We start from the raw sequence: 19,084 nt of genomic DNA on the forward strand, positions 1-19,084 counted from the left end.
GGTCAGAATAAATCCCCTATCTCTGTAAAAATGACTGAGGGAGAGAGTGCCAGAAAAATGTTCTTTTTTGCTTTTTGATTTCATTTGTACCTAGATGATGATGTGAGAGATATTCCACTGCATACTTTAGCAAATAGGACATTTTTTAGCCATAATGCTGTATTAACATAAAAGAGCAAAAGTTACTAGTTTGTATATACAATGGCATCCATCAATGACCTTCAAATCCATGCAAATTTGTTGTAAAATACTTCTGTTAGTAGAAAGAAGAAAAATATGCTGTAGGAAGAAACCTTTCTTTTCTAGAACTGCTTTTCCTGTGTTAAATAGTTCCTGAGGTCAAGGCACTGTTCCAGCTCTGCAGTAACTGTAAGGATGCATATTCACCATGATTTATTTTGAGGGGCTGTAAGTTAACAGTCAAGCTGAAGTGGATGTGGGCAGAATAATATTTTAGTGCCTCGGTAGCCACAGCCTGCAATTTCAAGTCAATGATCTGGCAATGATCAGCAATCAAACAAAGTCCTGTATGACATTACATGCTCTGGTGACATTTTGGTTTCTGACCAAAAGGCAGTGAGCTTTCAGTATCATAAAAGAATCATTCAGTATGATCATACTGTTACTTGTGCAGCTATTGGCATAGGTTAACACTTCTTAATATGTCTTAATACAATACATATTCCTACTGTATTCTTTGCATTGTTATTAAAATAGTACACTTAATTTACAGGGAAGTATAAAGGTTCCTTTTGTATCTCCTTTCTTTTCAATTTCATTACGGTTACTTTGGGACTCAGTGATGCTTAAGATGGAGATTATAAGGGAACCTGTTTTTAATATGACAGCAGTTTCCTTCTCTCAGGTTCCAGACGTGGGTGTAACTCCTTGTGTCTTCTCCCTCCTTCCTCCCCTCCAATTCAGAGACTGTCTAGAGAGTTTTCTGGCCCATTTATGTGCACCTGATCTCTGCGTCCCAAGAGCCTATTTTGCTGCATTTTACCTACTTAGAGAAACCCTTATTTCCATATATGTCAATGTATGTGTCATGTTCTAATGATGTGGAATACAGGCAACAGATTATCTTCTGGGTAGAAGCCTGGGCTGCTTGTTTTCTGTGGATCTAAAGGTATATTTACCAAATAAAGGAAGACAAAGAAGCAAAGCCAGTTATTTTACTATAAAATTAATATTTTCTACATCTGCTTTTCTCAGAAAACCCCAGTCTTTTGAAAAGGTGTCTAACTTCAGACATGCTCACTGTATTTCTCTTCTGTGATGAAGATGGGATTTTCTAGAGTGTGAGCCATGTGTTGGTGGATGGATCCCCTTTAGAGATGACTATTCTTTTCTACTGATTTAAGTCAGAGCTGAGAACAGTTTTGCTTTTAGCTAGGATGCTTCTGTTTGTTCCCTAAATTGAGATAGTAGGAACCAAAGCCCTTCCCTCATAGTTCTGTGCTTCTCTGCTCCTAGGAAAAAGTGTATTTCCTTTATAGGAGCAAAGTGAACATTTTATGCGTAACATGAGCATTTACTACAAAATGCGATTACAGAAATATCAGAGAATGAAAACACGATTTAGGTTCGCATATCTATCGATAGATCATTCCCAGTGTTCCAAATGTAATGATGAGAAATGATCACAAATTAAGCAATTCATATTAAATCTCTGCCAAAGAATCTGCTGTTAGCAAGCAGTTAAAATCCTGTCTTTTTTGTGCCCCCTCAGTACAAAGGAGATACTGATGAATGTGTTATAGTACAGGGGAGGGCCACTATGGCAGCTAGGAGCCTGAGGCATTATAGAGAAAAAGCTGAGGAGAGGAGAATGCTACAGGGGGATCTAGTAGCTGGTGTCCGCTATCTAGCAGAGTAGACAGTACCTGGCTTTTTTCAGACGCGCACGTTAAAAGGTTGAGAGGCAGCAGTCATAAGTTGCAACAAGGAAAATTTGAACCAGACCTAAAGAATAATATATTCACAGTGTGAATGGTCAATCACTGGAAAAGGTTGCCCTGGCAGGCTCCTAGGAACAGCCTTTTAGGATAAAGCTCTTGGCAACCTGATCTAACAGAAGTAAACTCCATTTTGACTAGGAGATTACATTAGATGACATCTATAGGTCCTTGACAATCTAAGTTTTTCTGATTCTATCTGCTCTATCCCCTAAATTTACAGAACAACTTTCTACTTTGTAGTGAAGAAGGAACTCATGGTATGTGTGTCCCTGCTCTGGGGAATCCAGTGTCCTCCTGGTTAGCCTGTGATGACTTGTCCCATTAACACCCTTGTGAGCAGTTTATGTGATTTATAGTTTAAGATTATTTTGGTTTTGTGGGGATGTTATTGGGTAATGTTAAGGTGTGGACAGTCGGAGGTACTCGAAAAGATGGGCTTTGGTCAAATAAAAGGTTGTTTTTCTCTCCCTTTTGCTGTCAAGTGCTACTAATACAACTAGCCATGTGAATTAATCTGACTAATCTGGAACACTGGGGAACAGGGAATGTGGTATTACTCGGTAAGCTTTTCTACATGGAAGTAAACTTATCTATATACCTCTAACTTCACAAATGTTCTTGTGAAAAAAGATGACACACCTATTTAAAGGACAAATGTGAAGTGAATCTAATGTATACAGGAAGATAGTTTCTAGGTCACATATATTTTTGGTTCCCTATTTATAAATAAGAAATTGTTGCGGTTGCTTTGGTACTTTATCATTCTATTTGTATTTGATATGAAGTGTTCTAACTTCTCTGTAGCTCTCTGTCATAATTAAAATGAACCCTAGTGGTAACATAATTACATGATGGTAGAAAATGACTTAATCTATTTCTAAAACTGGCTTTATCAAGTATGTTTGATCATTTTAATTTCATAAGGATAAATCATGAATTTTAATAATTGAAGTACAAACCATATTAACTAAATGATACAATGTAATTAGGGATGCAATACATGGGGTTATATTACAATCTGATTAAATATGTCTCAGAAGACTCTTTTCTAAAAAAACTAATTTATTAAAGATTTGTAATATCATCACCCGCAAGTTAACTCATCTTCCATATTTCCATTCTGAGGTCTTTTGAATTAGTTTCTTTAAAATAAATATGCAAGAAGTAAGTTTATGATTCAAAATCTTCATCAATTTTGAGAAAGATGAAAGAGGCGACATTAAAGTAAAAGCTGGTGATATTAAAATATAATTTAACAGAACAATTTTACCGTGCAAAGTCTGTATTTCTGGGGAAACATATTTAAAAAAAGAAGAGCTACCCTGCATGGGCCATCACAAACTGTAGGTTATTGGTGATCCTAGCTTCCTTGAGAAGCTTTCTTGCAGCTAAAGATGTAAATGCCAAAATCCTAGGGTTCAAATGAATATGCTCAAATTAATATTTTTATTGTTTCTGTGATATTCTAAATATTTTATAACCATTTTCCTTCAGTTTTATAGCCAAACACCTTCTTAAATGCTTTTTTTAAAAAGCTATAGGGAATCTTCTCATGCAATCCCTTCTCCCCACAGCATATTGGGTTGAAAATATTTTTCTGTGAAAGATTTACTGAAGAAGAAGAATCCCCTGCTTCCCCTGCAATGCTGTTATCATTGTTCACATTTCAGAGTAGAGGATCTTGAAGCAAGATAAGGCCTCTAAGCCAAGCAGAAGGGCTTAGTTAGGGAGCTCTGTAGTGGCTCTTTCAACTGCTTTATGGAATGCATCCAGATTTGCTATTGCATCCATGGATGCTTGCATGCATTATCATTGTGGCACTGAAATTAATTGTTCCTTATAGTATGTCAGCAGTTAATATTCAGCATTTGGATGTGTATTGCCTATTGCACCATGAACCATCCTCATTGTGGCATTAGTGCTTACTGTGGGGTGTGTAACTTTGTGCCTTTTGTTGCTGGCAATGTAGGGACTAGGCCTTGCTCTGTGAAGGTAACTTAGCTAACAGGTTAGGAAGGCATCCTTTGTTTTTTCTCAGTCTTTCTCTCAGAATATATAATATTCCATGCAAAGTAAGTATCAACAAGAGAGTTTGGAGTTATAATGTCTGATAGTCTGGCAAAGGTGTTCTTTGACAGGGTCTTCTGCTCTTTCAGGCAGAAGAAGTGAAATGAATCCATATGAATTTATGGAATGATTTGCTAATGGTCCACCTTCTACCAAATGGAAATTTTGTGGGTTTTGTAGTGAAAGTTTTTTAAAGTAAAAATTAAGAAAACTAAGTGGAATTCATAAATGAGTTCTGATGTAAAAAAATCTAATTGACAACCAGTGCTGAATACTGATTACTTACATACACATTGCAGGTAAACTATGGTCAGAATGCTTTTGTAGGAGAGTTTACCAGCTGTAAAAGGCAACACTTAAAACTCCAAACATGTTACCCATACATACAACAGATTCCTCTGTGGAGAATGAAGGTGGGGGAACAGGGTGAAAATAACTCTCTGTCATATTTAGATGCAGTTTAATTTTTCAGTTTGTTGTTTTATACTCTGTGCTGTACCAGACGTCATTATACGAAGGATGACATGCTCACTGTTCACAGCAGCTGCAATACATTAGCCTAATGGATTGGAATTATATGTTGCCTTAGGAATTGTCTATTTTGTGCCAAATCCAAATGTAAATCCTACTGTGAGAAGTCTTGATACTATTCAATGAGATAAAATATGATGTCTTTGGAAAGAAAAAAACTCAAAACCTAGAGGAATGATAGGAAAGAATAATAGAGATATGACTAAAAGTTCAAAACCAGCAGTTGGTCAAATGAAGAAATGTGACCAAATACAAATGACATAATTTTTTATTAAACCTATGACATTTTTTAAAAAAACTTTTGACCTCATGACTTAATATTCATAAGATAGGAATGCAAAATGTCAGTGCTAACTAGATACCGGGAAAATATCTCCATATGTTTAAATGGCACTACTTAGCACCAGTTCAGAGCCCCAAAATTATCTTCGTATGAATTTGAATGTTAGCAAAACACACCGCAGTGCTGTTGAGAGATACTGCAAGAAATGTTAGAAACTTAACTGACATTGATGAAGCATTTCTTTTTGCTCTGAAACTTTTTTGGTACCAGATTGGAGAATTATCTGCAGTGCTTTGCACTACGTATTCTTAACGTGCACTCTATTAAAATATCCTGTCTTGCTTGGAAGACAAGAAGTATGTCAAGTGAAAGATAATTCACTATGTTCCTGGGTAGGTAGTAGTTTTATTAAAAAAAAATAAAAACATTCAGTCTTTCCTCAATGAATTTTGCTAGCTTCACTTTCCAGATGCTGGAATGCATTACAATGTTGTTCAATAGATCAGAGTCCCCTAGCACCTGCTATTGTTCAGTATTAACATATGTGAAGAAATCTTGTCTCTACTGCTGACAGTAGGAATTCTACCTGTTACTTCAGCAGGACAAGGGAGACTGAAATGTATCACTAGGATTACACTGATTTGAAAGAGTGTTGTCAGTACCATGACTCAATCCCATTTAAGTTCTGTCCTTAGAGCTACTTGACAGGTGATCATACGGATTTGCTTATGCCTGGAAGGAAGAGCACTGCATGTTTTGAAGTGATGCTTGATGTATGTGGGAGAGAGGTGGCTCTGGAGCTTCTTTTAATGAAGCAGAAGGACTTCTTTAGTTCCCTATTTTAAGATGTTTTTATGCACTTGATGTGTTTTTGTAGCTCGTATTCTAAGCCTGGTCTTGTAGTCAATCTTTTCTGAGTCTGTCTCCTGACTGCAGAACTTCATTCTTAATCCACATCCCAAATAATTTTGATTATCTTGTAGGCATTGTGGCGGCGTTGGATCACTTAATGAACCTCTAAGTATTTATTCTTAAAGTATTCTACTTAGAGTTTATACGCTTCAGAAATACCTCTGAATTTGTATGTATCATTCATATCTTTCCAGTTCATATGCCTATATGTTAAAGAAGAAATAATTTTTGAGATTAAGGTCCTCATTCTGTCATTAAGACTTACGATAATAATTTTTTTTCATGATGGGAAATGCAGCCTTATATTTACAAATTGCAAAATAATTTCCATCTAGACTTCTGTGTTAGATTACAAGTTGCTGTCAGGTTTGTAATTGGGTTCATTCTTGTTTTTTTTACAACAATGGAATTGCACAAGTTTTGATTATGTGTTTTTTGGTTTAGTAATTTTATTGATGAGTTCCTCATCACAAGCTTTCAACATTTCTATGCTGATTTAATTGTCATTTGCAGTTTTCCCATGTTGTAGTGTTCCCTCTCTCACCTTTTTTTCAGTTGTGATAGAAGAAATTATGATGTCTGCCTCCTTATATAACTCTTCATTGGGAAGATCAGCTGAAATCAGTTGGCCTTCATAAGTAACACCAAGGACAAAACAGCAAGAACTCAGCCTTGGAATAAGGCAGAACGGTTACTGGGTATTTAGATATGTTGATGTTTTCAAATCCCCAGAATTAAATGAATGCTATGAAACGGAATGACCTGCCAGATTGAATTGCAGAGCTATTACTTGTTGCCTTTCAAAACTGGTGTAGATTTGGTGAAGTAGAAAAAGCACAGAAAAGGATAAATATATGGTTTTTCTCCTTTGAAAAAGGAGAAAAAGAAGGAACTAAGGACTTGCAGACTTAACTAAATTACCAGAAAATTCTGTATTTCTATATGAAAGTAACTAAGAAAATGATTGAGACAGGTAAGACTTAACATAATCTTTCAAGAGCAAATTCCATAAAACAGTAAGTCTTCTGTATGACAGCATGGGGGTGGAGGAAATGTTTTAGAGGTGACACAACTCGATCATTGATGTGCTTTAAGGCTACTTAGGAAAGCAGGACATTTTTGAAAATACTACATCAAAACTAGTAGCAAAATCATATACAGAAGGCAAGAAAGGATGGCTTGCCATGAAATAGAGAGAAATACTGAGTTACATGTCCTGGGTCAGGTATTATTCACCGTTTTAATGAATGAGAGGGGTGATGTTTATTACATATGCTGATGACAAGAGAATGGAAATACATTGTACAACAGGATGTGAATTCAGTACTGAAGAAGCAGTCTGGAAAAATGAGGTGTTTTTCAAAGGAACAAATGCACAGTATTCCTAGGCAGGAAAGACTTAGCTCACAGGATTGAAGAGTCACTATATAGAACAGTTCAAAAAACCCCATAACAGTTATGAGTTACAGAAAACCATAACTGGGGTACTAGTCATCAGTTCTATGAACTTCTTTAAGAAGGGTAGACATTTGAAAAATTGATAGAAAGAATATAAATAGAAAGATGGAAGTAATCTTTCTGCTTTACTGAAACTCATGGAATACTTTGTCCAGATTCAGGTGTATGAGTGGGCCTGCTAGTGAGCATAACCTCTGAAGAACTCTGAACTGAGACTATTTTTCTTCAGAAAAGACAAGCAGGGGATATCTTTTTTACAGTCTTTACAACAGACTTACAATATATAAATCCATTGCAAATAAGAAACCGTATTCTCTTTGTGTCACTAATGATAGGTTTAAACTGCAGCCAAGATGACTGAGAATAGATATTATCTTTCTAATTCTAAAAGTGGACAGAAATAAAGAGTTTGTGGAGGTAGTATAGTGCTAAGAATTGGTAGTGATTAACAGCTGGCTAGAAAAATACCTACAGTGAGATGGATTTAATCATGCCTTGGGCACATGCATAAGATCCATGACTGATTGCTTGATTTCTGATTCTGGGTATTTAATTAAATTTATTTGTCGAAGTCAAGAGTTTCTTCTGCATATGCTCTACCTTCCCATCTTAAATAATAGCAGAAAGAATACCAAAATGCTGCTTGGTGATTTTATCTTTTTATTAAAAAAAATTCCACTAAGATAGCTTTTTTTGCATACTAGTGGGAACTGGGGGGTAAAGTGCTAAACTAAACTTATACAAATAATCTGATTATTTTTCTTTTAATGGAAAATATTATTCATTTTCACATAATGTTAAAATATATTTATAGGGTAACTTTATTAATATTGAAAGGAGTGGAATAAACTGTAGCTTTCTCTTTTTAATCTGGAAAAAAGTATATTAATTCCTACTAAACTGTTATCTGTATGGAAGACAAATATTTAACTTTTATCTTAGACAACATCCACTTTGGAAAACAAATTACAGAAGGAAAGAACTGTTTTAGATGCTCTTTCCTTGATATGAATTTCTCATTCATTATTTAAGATACAAACTACTATGATCGTATCTGTTTAATTTAGAAAAAAAATAATTTATGATCCATTGTTTATTCTGCTTTTGATATCATTAAGGCAACTTTTTAAATGCTGGTGGATCAAAAAACTAATTGATTAAATGTGCTTTGAATTTATGAATTTGATTAGACAACATATGCTTTGCATACAAATCACTTTGCACTGCTTGCGTTCGTTTAGGGAATCTCAATGTGGCTCATAAATGAACATTGACATTTCAATATTGCAGCACTTTGCTAGAACATGATCTGGTTAACAGCAATATAAACAAATGGTCTAAAAAAACTTGCAGTTTAATGTCAAAAAGGTAAACCAAACATCACTGTGCTGTTTGGTTTGATCTTTACAACAGTGGTTTGTCATGCATGAAGAAAGGTGCTTTTCTAGCAGTGTACAGCAGTGTAATGATGGACAGGAAAACTGATTATGGATAGAAACAAAAAAACTGGTTGCCATCATCCAGAGTGAATAGTAGGAATGAGTGTCCATTGAAAGTTAGTTATAAAAGTAGGAGGCAAAAGCATCTGAAGGATAAGAACTAAGATGTTGGAAAGGACGGCAGAGCAAAATGGCTGAACTGAACAATTATTGCAGCCAAATTTAATTCATTTCAAACTGCCTCCCTCTTCAAGCCACTTTCCTTTGCCACCTCCTTTGCAGCTCTTCCATCAACTGCATTACTGCTGGCTCTGAATAGCAGTGCCTGTTCTTTGCAGACAGGAGCAAGAATATATTTCATGTCTCGAAAGCCAGCCTAAATCACAATGGCTTCTTGTGATGTACTGACCTCTGAAAGTCTCAATGCAGATGTATTTTGCCAATTTTACACAGGAAATGAGGCAGCAGCAGGAATGTCAAATGCTTGTGTTAACTGCACACCTCTCACTACCATCTTCAGGCTGTTTTGTACGATTTTATCATTTTTTATCATATCTAGGACTTCACAGAGTGAAGAAAAATTTCCTCCCCTTTTTATTATTCAGCCTATGCATCTGCATTTTGGAACCTAACCCAAAGAGAGTCCAAGATGCCAAATACTACTTGTAAATTTGAAGGAATGCCAGTTAACAGCAAAAGACAGAGTTGATGGCTCTTATTTAGGGCTAGTTAGCTTGAAAAAATCAGCCTTTTCCAAGTGGAAATTGGATGTGACAAACATTAAAAGGTAGGAAAATAGGAATAATAGGAAATAATTGGAAAAAAGGAGTGTAAGATGGGAAAGGATGGAAAAAAAGAAAAAGCAAAAAGGGGACCAAAGGGGATTTAAGATGTGAATTACTGTATAGTGGAAAGAAACGAGAATAGAAGTGTTGAAAGACAATGTCACATAACCAGTTTGAAACAGTTTTCAATAAAATGTTTGAAGTTCCATCCGAACATGAGAAAAATCTTCTTTGCTTTGAGAGTCACAGAGCACTGGAACAGGCTGCCCACAGACGAGGTTGTGGAGTCTCCTTCTCTGGAGATATTCAAAACCCACCTAGACATCATCCTGTGCAACCTGCTCCAGGTGGACCTAGCAGAGGGGTTGTACTAGATCCCTAGAGGTCCTTTCCAACACTTTACCAATCTGTGATTCTGTGAAAGTGGTGAATTGACTGAAGTGGTCAGAGGACTAGACAGAAGGGCTACATACCTAACAGCAGAAATGACTGCAGCTGAGATCAAGGTGACAAATACGGAGAGTGACAGAAAGAATTTAGTGTCACTACAGACCTATGTTCTCCTATCTGCCAGCCATGATGAGAGAGCCATGCTCAGTAGACTTCAGGTTATTCAAAGGAAGTAGCGACTCCTGTTGAGGGATAAATGGAGAGGGTTTTTGAAAAGCTTTTGGAATTTTCTGAGTTGAGAGTGGACTGTTTGTCTCTCTTTAAAATATGTATTCCTAACCTACTCAGGTCAGAATTTAGGAGACACATGAATAAATAACAGTATTTGTTCACACTTAAACTAAACAGAGAGAATATTAGTAGAAGATCATTAAAAAATCATCTCTCCTTTAATTCTTCATTAGACTTTAAATATCTTTCAGCCCTGAAACGCAGAGTAACTGCATTTTTTTCCCCTCAAGAATGGCTAAGAGTATCACCTCTATCTGGAAAGGCTGACCTCCAGTCAGCCAACTTTGCCTTCCCTCTGCTCTCACCTCCGCTTTTTAAAGCAAAAACAAAGGTAGCAAGTTGAAATATAATAAATAAGAAGTAACAGCAGGAAATACATAAGTTAAACAAAGGTTTTGAAGAATAGAATCTGAAAACCACAGGAATGTCAAATGTGCTCTTTAAGGAATGAATCTGAAGAGGTTATTGTTTTGCTTTTGAATTTGTTTCCCAGTCAAAAAATTGTTGATTTTGCATTAAGTCTATCAAGGTTTGTAGAAATTGTGCTCCTATTTTCTGGATATATGTAATGTACATTACAAGTACATTTTCTAGTAGGCAATGAAGCTTGACTTGCAAGAACATTTTCATGGCCTATTCTAGGGCTTATTTTATAGTCCCTGTAAACTATTTGCCAAGGCAATATAAACTCTATGTAATACAATCAATAAAACTAACAAGCATTTACATGGTAGAACAAATTGGAAGATGGTTAATTTTAATCTGGTTTACAGTTATGGTTGAGAAGTTATAGAAGATTGGAGAAATGAGCAATACAAAAATCTCCTCAATACAGGGAGTTCCACAAAATGAATGGAAAGTGAGTGTATCACATTTGGGTTCAATGGAATGTAAGTCTGGTCTGTAAGATTAAAAATGACTGCTTTCTCTCCTGCTGCCTTTCATCCTATCTATATACGCTTCCCCTCCAAGTTAAAGTGAACACTCCTATTTCTGAATACCACTCAATGCTGTGGTTTAAAATGCAACCGTGTTTTAAAAATACAATAACAGCATGTAGCTACTAGCTCCTCTTCACATTTTTGTGGCAAAAAAAAAAATCAAGTTTAGAAAGTTGAAGTGTCTTCTAGACCAAAGAAAAGCTATCAGAAAGGCATTAGAAGGTTTTTTTAATGAAATAAGAGGTATTCTAAATATTTATGGGGAGGGTTGAAATGAGACATTAGAAATGAAAGGTAAAATCCTCAAGTGTTAAGGATCTCAAAGCTTCATAGATGATCTGGGACTACTAAAATATCAGATTAGTTCCCATTAAGCAGAATAGTTTTCTCAATAATTTCCTTATAACGGGCAATAACTGTACCTGATCTTTTTGAATGACACTACAAATGTAAATCCTAAAAACTAAGGAAGCATCAGTGAATATGCTTATTTCTTTTACTTATTTTCTGCAAGAAAAAAAAAAAAAAAAGTCAGGCTACAAACCTATAGTGTACTTTTACTTAATTTATTTAAAGAAAATATTAAAAGGAAAACATATAGTGTGCGAGGACCTAAACCCAATATTAATTGAATTAGAAAAAAATCAGTAGCATTTTATATATTGGTACAGTCATTGATAGATTATCATTCTAATTTCCAAGCCAAAATGATGATTGTAAAGCTTTCAACCTTGACAGTATAGATGAAGTCTGTCCTCACCAAAACATACTGCTATGGGGGACTAAGGAAAGGTGAAAGTTGACTTAAGCTCAAAAGTCTGGATGTAGACAAAAGAGGAGAGGAGGAAGTTTGCAAATACAGTTGGAAATACTTGTGTTAACATTTATACAGATAGGCACAATGGACAAGTTTCTCATGAGGAGTTAAAAGCAGCTTGAGCTATCCTTTGGAATAAAGGGACTTCATTAGTGCCCGAAGGAAATTTTAACGCCTGTTGGTCAGTGAATAAAATTCTGATTCTGCTACGGGGACATTACAGCTGCCACCCTCTTGAGAAATGTATAATCAGTCTGTCCTGCATGCAGGTATTTGGGCAAGAAAAGAAATTCTAAAATTCTAAGCACATGGCCTTTTCAATGGATAATAGTTACAGATTTCCACATGTGGTAAAAATTAAAGAGAGGGAGATTGAGGTTTGCTCCCTTTAGAGCTGTACTTCCAGCTAAAATGGACAGGTGATGTCAGCTAATAAATAGGCAGATTTTTGTTGCTTTAACCCTAATCTCTATAACTTTAGATACTACTAATGACAATACGTTATGCCTGCCTTGAACAAATCCCTCCAAATATTTCTTTCCCTGCTTCTCAGAGGCTCCTGAAGAGAGATCCTAAACAGTTGGTACTACAGAACTCAGGGCTCTGAGTGTACTAATAAGCCTTAATATGGCCCTGACCATCCTCACCTGAGCCCCCCCGGCCACACCCATGGGTCAGGGAGTGCTATTTAAGCTCAACCCTGAAGCTTTTGATCTCTGTATGGCCTATGTGGGAGTGGGCTTTTAGCTTCATGTGCTGCTGTGTCCTTGTCTGGCAGTGGGCCCTACTGGGTTAGACTTCTGCATGTTGGTTAATTTACTGGCCTTAGTACTGCCTCATGTGCATGGTGTTACTCTATGATCTAGACTCTTGGTTGGACCTATCTACCACCTCCTGCTCACCTTGCCTGACTACAGTAAGATATACACTGCTAGCCCTAGGATTCCTTTGACTCCCACCTCACCTTCCCTTGAGGAGCAGCTGGACCTTGCTGCACCCTGACACTGAGCACCCATTGCTGTCTTACAACTGTCAGACCTGAAATGCAGTCTGCAACTCAGAAGTTTGTCATGCACAGCAGTGTGTACTTAAACAATGTGAGCTGCTGCCTCTGGTACTGGCTTCATGTAGGATGGTGGCCAACGTGATATCTTATCTATGGGAGGGAAGCAGTTCTTGCTCCTTGTTTTCTGCGATCCTTGGTACGTACTCCCTTGTATTTCTTCATGTGCCTATTTTGTGCTCGTTTGCAATTCTTGGTAGAGTTACAAAGCATGGCAAGCTGCCTCTGTTACCAAGACCAGACAGATTATTTCTACCATCCATGCAGAAACTTGGCAGGAATTGCCACCTTGTGCAGATGTAAGATACTGCTAATCAGCTCACTGACAGTAGCCTCCCCTGCTGCTGTACGCTCGCTTCTCTCCACTTTCATAACAACTGAAATAATTTAGCAGGAATTGGCACCTGAGTTGTCTCCCTGAGGAAGGGAGCAGAGAGCTAAAGCGAACTGTGTTTGGAGGTGAGATACAGGACGAACAGGGAAGTTGAGGCTTACAAAATCTGACAGGGTCCTTCTGTATGAAGTTAGGAGATACAATAGGAAGCTGGTTTGGGTTATGAAAGGAGTCTGGAGCTGGATAGAGCTGTAGAAGGGAAGACAATTTTTTTTCCTAAACTGTTTGCAGTTTGTAAATTAGCAGCATAAACAGTTTAGCAGTGTTGGAAAATATTCTAGCAATGAAGAGGAAGCATGGCAATTTCAAGGTCCTCTCTAAAACTGGTGTGATCTACAGCTTTTAAAGAAATCAAAGGGAAGTATCTTAGGAAAGATACCTACAAGAAAACTAGAGTACATGCTAAGACCCTAACAAAGTTTTTTTTTTCTTTTCCCATCCCCACAGTTCTATGTAAGTCCCAATGCTCTCACCATCTTTGCAGATTCTTATCTACCAGCTAAGATGAGTTTGCTAGACATAAAACACTTATGGCTGCTTTTCCTGTTATTTATTTCACCTTTCTGGGATACTGGTCAGCAATGCACGTGGGCTGTAGAACAGTGTCCAGAGTCAGTGGTGCTTGTCAAAAATAGCACAGTACCCACATGGAAGATATCTTCTAATCCTCTCTTTTCCACTTTTTTATGTCATCTGAAGCATTAATAGCTAAAGAGAAAGATTGCATGTATGTCACCAGGGATGATGGTAAACTTGTGTTTAATCTATCCGAGTCCAGTTTAAACAGCTTTTGAGTTATAATGAGTGATCTGGTAGAATATCCCAGCTCACAAATATTGGTATGATTAGTTTGTGAAGTTCTACTGTAATATGGATGCCTAACCTGTGAAAGCTGATTATTTTTTTTTAAGAAAGTGAGGATTTTTTTCTTGCTTACTGGTTTCTGTAGTACAATACTAATACTTAGCAGTGATGTAATGCTTGCTCCCCATACTTATCAAGGGCAGGTTAAGCAGTTTGCCAAAGGTTAAGCAGTTTCCTCAAGGTGGGGAGGAAGTGAAAGAGGAAAAAACACTTGTCCAAATTAATGGAATGGTTAAGAGAAGAAGTTGGAACAAAATGGAGATCTAGAAAAGGGCAACATTTCAGTGTGAGCTGAATGAACTTGCTAACTGTGGTCTCTGAAAAGTCTTCCAAACATTGTTCCCAGCCTCCAAAATCTTGTATTTTGTATACTTATGTGCAATTCTTTTCAGAATTGGTGAAGTTATTAATCACATTAGGGGTTTGTTGCATCTATCCATATCCTTTTATAGTTAATCTATTAATCAGACACTACTGAAACAGTTTCCATAGGAGACATGAACATATTTGTAAATAACAAAACACTTAAAATATATTATTATTTCTCATTAAACATCTATTTGATGTATCAACCTATGCATGTTATGAGGGAATGAAAGTGACGATTCTATGTAGCCCCCTAGAGCTTTAGAAATCTTAAACTCTTAGAGTGTTATTGTGATAACCTGACAGAAAAAAATATGTAATGCTAGTCTGTGGCTGAGAGATTGGAGAAGTTTTTTTAAGTACTCTTCTTGCTCCCACTTCTCTGCATCAGTCTTAAATGTCTTTTCTCAGTAAAACAGAAAAGCTCTTTCAGGGTAGCACTTCTGCTCTCATCAAATGCCATGACAACTCCACATGCAATAGTCTTATTGCTAGGGGAAAAAAAATCTGCAGAATAAAAATGTGAACTTTAATTATTTTGTTAGTTTATTACACATTTTATTTTTGAAAAATGAAGCTTTTATTTTCCTCAGTGCTCACTTATATGTTAAAGGGCTCAAGTGTCCCGACTGTGACAAAACAGAAACTGCATCCATTTCATACTATAATTGCAGTCTCGGGTAAAGTGATGTTACTCAGTGAATTATTCCACACAACCAAATGTATTTATATTTCTGAATATGAATCTATAAAAACTATGTAATCTTCAGTACAGGGTAAACAAAAAAATCCAACCCCCAATTTTTTTATGGAACCTAATTATTCTTATACATAAATGAAAATTTAATTTGTTATACTGCTTAGTGCAATCAACTGTTTTGTTATTAATTATAGAACTGCTACTAATGCACAGGAATGATATTTTAATAAGGCTTAATCTTCTTTTTCCACATTCTAGTGTATTTTATAATTATGTTTTTGTCCCTTACTTTGCCTTTTATTTACAAACTAATTGGAAATATGTACTCACTTAAGTTAGACATTTATGGTGGGTCTAGACAAAGAAAAGTTATTCTGTAGATTGGTGCTGTGTGCATGTTAAGCTAGTTAATACAACTCAAAAAAAAATTCCACTTATTCTCTGATCAAGTCTCGAACCTTTCTGAAATGCACTCTTTCTTTGTCAGGCCCCGGTTTTACCTGAAATCATCCTTGTAGCTTTTAAAATATTCACCTGGGCTCCTAATGCTAGTTTCTCATGAGAAAAGCAGTTTTAAAGCCATGAGGAAGGACTGCATGGTTGCTAATGATCTTTAGATAATCTAATCAGTGAAGAAAACTGGGATAGGACAAATAGTTTGCTGCTTCATCTAAGCTTCTGTTATTGTCATTGTAACTTGCTATGCGGCAATACCTGTATTTACTAGACCTAAATGTTTTAAAAGAAGTTACAGCCAAAGCCACAGTCTGAAGTCTTAGTTCAATATGAAAAGAAACTAGCAAAATATCAATAAAAAAAAATTCTATAACAACTTTTCAAACACTGTGTTTAACTACTGCTGTATGTTGGGGCAGTACACTGCTCTTGGGTCAGTACAAACAAGGGGAAGGATCTTGAGTCAGAGATGACAAGTTGCTTCCCAAGCTTTCTATGTACTTAAAAGAATCTGTATCTTCTTTATTCGGAGTAACCTATGTCTAAAGCTTGCACTGATTTGCAGGCTGGTGCAGTGAGATAGCAGATGTAATTCCGTGGCAAAGCTAGTGACGTCTTTCCAGAAGCTGTTTTCTGCATTAAGGATATGGGCAGTAAGGGGATACTTTATGCTTTCTTAGGTCCATGTTAAAAGAAACATCAAAATGGCCTTTGCATGGATTATGCCTAGATTTATGGATTTTCTGCTATGAATATTTAATGCTTTTATTTTAAGCACTGTCATTTATTGATGTCTTTCGCTTTAAATATCCAGTCAAAAGGAAGATCTAGTCACAGAAAAATGTGTTGCTGCTATCTGCTAATCCCCACCAGAAAAGGGAGGAAGAATAATTGTCTGCTTTTTGTCTCAGATTCTTTGTGTACTCATTAGGTAGAAGAAGAATCCCAGGAGAAGGTGACTGGGGTAGGTTTTAACCCACTCAAGTTTTTATATGTTAATGGTTTTTATAATGAGATCTAAGATTTGAGATTCTGTGAACCAGCCTCTTCAAGTTTCGTTTCAAAGGCTTGTGTTTTATCTTGCTTTTTTTTTGAAGCTGCCACAGGAATGGGGCTGAAAACCACCAGCTATTCTAACTGCTGCAAAAGGGAAGAACAAGGGTACTCTTGTGCTGCCAGACAAATGTTGTAAGAAGCCAAACCTGATTCCTTCCTGTTTGCTGCCTGTATGTTAAGGATGTCTGGAGGACAGGAGGGACTGCAAGGAAGCCACTTACCCCCTCGCTCCCTGTTGCCCATGGGCCACTGCTGAGCAGACTGCAGACCCTTGCCTGTGCAGGTGCTCCTGGTGGCAGCTGCTGCAAGGGGACAGATGGTGGGAACTGATTAGGCTGCCATTTGCCAAACACTAACAATCTCTTATCCACATCCAGGCAGCAGATGATAGTAATTTTAATTTTGGCATTACAGTATGCTATTTACAGATACCTGAAAATCTTTGTCATAATCGCCATTTAAGCTGCACTATAGAACGATTTTGTCATCTCTTCATTCACTTTGAATTAATAAGAGGAAAAAAAAAAAAAAGGTAAAAGATCTGAGGAGTCTGGAATTTCCCATTCGAGAAACAGAAACTTGGAGTTGCAAATGCAGAGAGTAACATTTTGTGAACACCAAGGACTAGCAGCTGGTGTCTGCTCTGTGACCAACCCATGGCCTCAGGGTACTTCCTCGTGGACAGAAGTTGTGTTTGTAAAATGACCACGGCCACAATTAGCAGATGTGTTGGTAGTCTAGTGGAACAGTCAGGGAATACTTACGTAGGCAGATGATCAATTCATATTGTAATGGTTTTACTCATTAATAGTGTAGAATTAGCTGCGCTGAACTTACTCAAAGCACATTGACAAAAACAGCACACAGACTTGATACTGCCACTGATGTTGCAAGATTTGCTTTGTGCAGAGAATAAGGACTTAATTCTTCATTACTACTAAATCAATGTAATGCAAAGAAGAAGGGATAAGGTTAACACAGATAGCAGCTGACACTAGTAAAAATAAGACTTCAGAAATTCCATTAAAAAAATTAAGGAATTGTCAATATGTTCTCTGCAGGATATAAATAATACTTTTAAAATAAGAGTAATATTAAATATATTAAATATCTTGTAACTCTAAGGATCATAATTTTATAAGTAAACATCTCCAGCTGTTTAATTTATTGATCTTAGGCTTTCCTTCTCTATGCCCTTGTTCCCTGGGTACAGATTTATCTTCCATAACAAGAAAAATACTTTAAATAAATTCAGTCTTAGGAGAATAAACAGAAAGTAGTTTGAACTTCCAAATTCAAATACACGACAGATTAGGTTCTGCATTTTAGGAATAGTTGCAAGTGTTATGTACTTTGCTGTATGAGGATTTTTGCACTAGGAAAGGCAATTCTAGATTGTTCCATGTGTATATTTTGTATATTAATTTTGGAGTTGTCTTTATTTTGCATGGGATTTTGTTTTGGAAATCAAATTTACTTTAGTGACATAACTAATGTGCCTGGGATACTGAAACAGATGTGCTATTAAAACGGGAAATACTTCTGCTTTCTGTTAAGGCGTTGGTGTTTTAGGCTTTCTTATGCTACAACTACTGCTGCAGACTTGTGGTCCCTCTGCCACAACGGAGACAGCAGAGGTGATTGCTGTCATCATGTCACTGGTTTTGATCCCAATCAGCAGAAGATGAATCTTTTTTTGTCCTGCCTTAGCTGTAAGTCCAATCATCTGGATCACTTTCTGGCATAAGCAGACATGCATAGTGGGCTTTCTTTCCTTGAGGATACTAGCTGGAGGATTTGCAAGGGAACTGTACACTCCAGTGCATGAGGGAGAGCCAGTGTCTCACTGAATACATCTATAGCTCTCCAGAAAATACATGAATGTACATTGTGAGGAAAAACCAAGTGAATTTAAGAATATGGTCACGCCTCACTTGCTTCTTGCTTGATATAAATCACTGTTTGTGAAAATTGCTGTTTCCACCCTTTATGAGTTTGTAACTGTTGGTGCTTGCTGTCAAGAAAGCGTGTGTGTTTTTATCTTTGATTGCTTAAGCCCTTGAAGTACACTCTTAAGTATCTTAAGTATGGGTTGTAACTATGTTGTTGGCCAGCAATGGACTCGTAGGGGAACTTTCCTGATTTTCTGCATCTGCTATTAATCAAGTCCAGAGACAGTTTATGATTTTTTTTGATCAAAAGAGTAGATTAATCTTAGGCAGAGAAACTTAATGTGCGTTTTATGTTCCTGCAGCAGCTCTCATGACACTGTCAGTTCTTGTCAGCCACACTAAAAATGTCAAACATAAT

This window comes from Calidris pugnax, unplaced genomic scaffold, assembly GCF_001431845.1.
Source record: "Calidris pugnax isolate Ruff unplaced genomic scaffold, ASM143184v1 scaffold25, whole genome shotgun sequence".
Classification (NCBI taxonomy): Eukaryota; Metazoa; Chordata; class Aves; order Charadriiformes; family Scolopacidae; genus Calidris; species Calidris pugnax.